Source organism: Puma concolor, chromosome F2 (genome assembly GCF_028749965.1).
Source record: "Puma concolor isolate L17-30 chromosome F2, mPumCon1.1.hap2, whole genome shotgun sequence".
Classification (NCBI taxonomy): Eukaryota; Metazoa; Chordata; class Mammalia; order Carnivora; family Felidae; genus Puma; species Puma concolor.
The window spans coordinates 16,727,324-16,731,940 of NC_141684.1; the positions used below are offsets into that span (position 1 = coordinate 16,727,324).

Consider the following 4,617-nt stretch of genomic DNA (forward strand, 5'->3'; position numbering starts at 1 on the left):
ATTCTCCTTCTCGGCTGCCTTTGCAGCTAAGGTGTGAGCATGAGCCTTCAGCTTCAACATACAGACGTGCTCCTGTCTGGGCCTGAATCAGCAGCTGGTGACCAAAAGAAGAAGGCATGGGGTCCATGGGCTCAGTCTCAACAACATGAGCTCTCATGGCTCCAGGTGCATCCAGCCCTGGGAGGTTAAGGTGGCAGAAATGTTCTCACTACTTCAAGTGACCCAGTAGCAAGTGAATGCCCAGAATTGCAGACTTAAATGCTAGAAGAACTTCAAGACGAATGTGGAAGAGAAACGTGAGCCCAGTCAGGGGGTAGTGAGGACCCTGTCAGCCTGAACATCTGCACTTCACCTAACGAAGGCACCTGCTGATCAGATCCATGTGGGGATACAAACCCTGTGCTATCTGGTCTGATTTTTCAAGGGAAACAGGAATTTAGAGTTTTGTGTGAATCTGATGGGCAACCCATTCAAATTAGACAATAACCCAGGGTGTGGGCAATAGTGATGGGGACATGCCTATCAGTCAGCTTCATTTGTCAGGCCACCGTATGCAAACTCCAGGGTATTCCTAAATGCTCTTACCTCTTACTGTGTCCTCAGTGGAAGATTTAACTGAGAGAGCAGTTAAAGCAGCCTGTCTCTACTCCTGCAAAATTAGTTATAATACTATTAATTATAAACATTATTAAGTAGCAGTAACAATAATAAATAATCAATATTAGTAAGACTTCAGAACTTCCAGATTTTTTTGCTAGCCTTCCAAGGAGAAACTTTAGTCCCTGAATATAACACAATTCCATGTCTCTGTACTTTTGCTCGCGTTGTTTCATCCTCCTTTATTAACCCCACTTTGCCCGATGATACCCTACTTTTCCTTCTAAACTCTGTTCAAGGGTTACCTCCTTCTGGAGGCCTTCCCTGATTTCCTCTCCCTTTCCTTCCTCCCCTACTCATTCACCTTAGGTTAGGTCCCCTCATAGCACCAAGGGATAGGATAATATTCCAGACCTTTAAAAGACAATGTCTTAGCCCCAATTCTATAGCAAACAGGTGAATACAGTGCATGCTAACACTGTATTGGGAGTACAATCCCAGGGCACTGAGAGTACAAGAGAAACAACATAAGGCAGGAAAGGCCAGAAAGCAAATATAAGGAACAGTGTTCCTTCAACAGGCCCACAGCTTCTCAAGGAAACACAGTGAGTTGCTTAGTCCTGTGTGATGCCTCTCAAGAAGCAATATGAAACGACTGTACCTGAAAACAGTTACTGTGGGGCAGAGCGGTGAAGAATCTGTTGGCTCCTTCCTGTCTTCAGCCTCCCATTGGTCAAAAGCGGAACCAGGAAATAGTGACTCTCCCAAGCCGGGAGTGTTGGAGCTTGCTGGAGCTGGGGCTGGGGCTGGGGCTGGGCGGGGCTGGGGCGGGGCCCGCCCAAGGGCACTGGGGCTGCAGTGAGTGCCTTGCATGCTGTCCACTTCCTAGCAGGTTGCAGGCACCATGGGCCAGCACAACATCACCTCCTCCAAGACCATGCTGGTGTTTCTCAACCTCATCTTCTGGGGGGGGGGGGGGGGGAGCTGACATTTTATGCTACACGGGAAGCTATGTCTTTATCACCTCCAAGGACTACAACCGGACCGTTTCTTTGAAGATGTGAACTCTCTCATCCCCGCCGTAGTGATCATAGCTGTAGGAGCCCTGCTCGTCATTATTGGGTTCATTGGCTCGCGGGTCACGGTCCGAGAAAGCCATGCGGACTCGCCACGTTTGTCATCAACCTACTCTTGGTTTTGTCACAGAAGTTGTTGTAGTGGTTTGGGGATACGTTTACAGAGCAAAGGTGAAAAATGAGGTTGACTGCAGCATTTAGAAAGTGTATATAAGGCCTACAGTGGAACCAACCCCAGTGACACTAGCCCGGCTGCTGATCACGTACAGAGATAGCTGCACTCTTGTGGAATTCACAACTATTCAGACTGGGACAATCCAGACCGGTTCAAGGAAACCAAAAACCAGAGTGTCCCTCTTAGCTGTGCAGAGAGACCACCAGCAGCTCCAACGGTCTGGCCCACCGCTCCGACCTCTACGCCGAGGGATGTGAGGCTCTAGTTGCGAAGGAGCTACGAGAAATCATGATGCGTATCATCTGGGTCGTGCGGGCATTTACAGCTATTCAGCTGCTGGGCGTGCTGTGTGCTTGCATCAGATTGTGCAGGACGAGTAGAGATCCTGCTTCTGAGCCCCCCATCACCGGCTAAACCTCTGCCTGGTGCAAAGTGCAAGCCTCAGCTTTTAAGTCTTGTTGTTCTGATTTGGAAGGTGAATTGAGCAGGTCTACTGCTGTTGGCCTCCTGAGTTCATTTAGTTAAAGCTCACGCACGCAGGTGTTGGACAGATCAGCATGGCTCTACATGTGCCCACCTACCCCCCCCACCTATGACTTTCTTTCCCCCTATTCTAGCTGACTCTCCATGTCCCTAAGTTTTTTTGTTTTTTTTGTTTTTTTAACCTGAATTTTTTTTATTATATGAAATTTATTGTCAAATTAGTTTCCATACAATACCCAGTGTTCATCCCAAAAGATGCCCTCTTCAATGCCCATCACCTCCCCTCCCCTCCCTCCCACCCCCCATCAACCCTCAGTTTTTAAGAGTCTCTTATGGTTTGGCTCCCTCCCTCTCTAACCTTTTCTTTTTCCTTCCCCTCCCCCATGGTCTTCTGTTAAGTTTCTCAGGATCCACATAAGAGTGAAAACATATGGTATCTGTCTTTCTCTGTATGGCTTATTTCACTTAGCATCACACTCTCCAGTTCCATCCACGCTGCTACAAAGGGCCATATTTCATTCTTTCTCATTGCCACGTAGTACTCCATTGTGTATATAAACCACAATTTCTTTATGCATTCATCAGTTGATGGTCCATGTCCCAAAGTTTTTAAGTATGGTGGTATATGTTCCAATTTCAGAACCATGCGCAGGTTGCACAGTGTGGGAGAATCAAAGGAGGGCCCGGGCCTGCTTCTCTTACCACCATGCTACCAGAGTATCACTGGGCCCTTTCAGTCTTCACGACGACGGAGAACTCTCAGCCGAAGATTTTTGTGGAGAGGGGGCCCAAGCTGTGGTTGAAGTTAACACTGGATGGTGCCCCTAGTCTGTGTCCTTTTAAAAAAACATATACTGGGGCGCCTGGGTGGCGCAGTCGGTTAAGCGTCCGACTTCAGCCAGGTCACGATCTCCCGGTCCGTGAGTTCGAGCCCCGCGTCGGGCTCTGGGCTGGTGGCTTGGAGCCTGGAGCCTGTTTCCGATTCTGTGTCTCTCTCTCTCTCTGCCCCTCCCCCGTTCATGCTCTGTCTCTCTCTGTCCCAAAAATAAATAAAAACGTTGAAAAAAAAATTTAAAAAAAAAAACAAAAAAACATATACTGTAGTCCAAAAAGATAGCAACTGGACAAAATGGCTGAAATAGATTTTAGAATCATACAATGTGTATCTTGGTTCATCTTCAAAACCAGACTAATCTTTGAAACTAGAGGTTTTTCATCAAAGCTGGCCTTACAGGAGTATGCAATGTATGTACTACTGTTTTAAGATAATTAGTGAGTGAGTGTGTGTTTTTGTATGATTGAGCCCATTCATAGTAAGTCTAAACTCATTAGGATTAACGTACCCATGTAGACAAGCATGTAGATATTAGCTCAGTTGTGAATAGAAAAGTCTAATTTGGGGCACCTGGGTGGCTCAGTCGGTTGAACGTCCGTCCGGACAACTTTTGATTTCAGATCAGGTCGTGATCCTAGGTTGCAGGATTGAGCCCCATGTCTGTCTCTGTGCTGAGCGTGGAGCCTGCTTAAGATTCTCTTTCTCTTTCCTTCTGCCCCTCTCTCCCACTCATGCTCTCTCTCTCTCTCTCTCTCAAATAAAAAAAAAAGATTAAAACAAAGAAAAATCTAATTCAATAAACTCGGTGTCACCCCTCAAAAAAAAAACAAAACAAAACAAGAATAATGTCCAGATGTACACAGGCCTCACAGCAGGACAGCCTCCACGTAGCACTTTCCACATCGTGTAAAATGATGCTTACGTGTCTCTTCAGCAATTGTGCAGTGACACCAGTAACGTCTTTATCACTTATATCTTTAGCATTTGCACAGTGCTCAGCATATAGTAGGGAGAGAGTTGGGTTTGGCAGACATTTATAAAACATCTTGTGTTGTCAAGTTGAATGAAGCCTAGGGGTGGGTGATAATACCTCTAATTACCAAAACCATGAGTCAACTCAGTACTGTGTGCTTTAACAAAACTCTCTGTAAGAGTTCTCCAGAAACCAAAACAAAACTTTTATTGAGAGTTCTCCAGAAAAACAGAATCAATAGAAAATATACATATCACTGACCTATACACACATACACACTATTATATTATATTATATTATATTATATTATATTATATTATATTAATTGGCTCACACAGTTATGGAGCCCAACATGTCCCACAAGTTGCTCTCTGCAAGCGAAGACTTAGGAAGCCAGTGGTGTAATTCAGGGCAAATCCAAAGGCCTGAGAACGGGGAGCACCACTGTCCAAGGGTGGAAGATGGACATCCCAGCTCA

At 45.9% G+C, this 4,617-nt stretch overlaps 1 pseudogene; it reads left to right on the forward strand.

The window, feature by feature from the left end:
* Positions 1 to 1,501: 1,501 nt before the first annotated feature.
* Positions 1,502 to 2,262, forward strand: LOC147571852 (tetraspanin-3 pseudogene; annotated as a pseudogene).
* Positions 2,263 to 4,617: the final 2,355 nt, after the last annotated feature.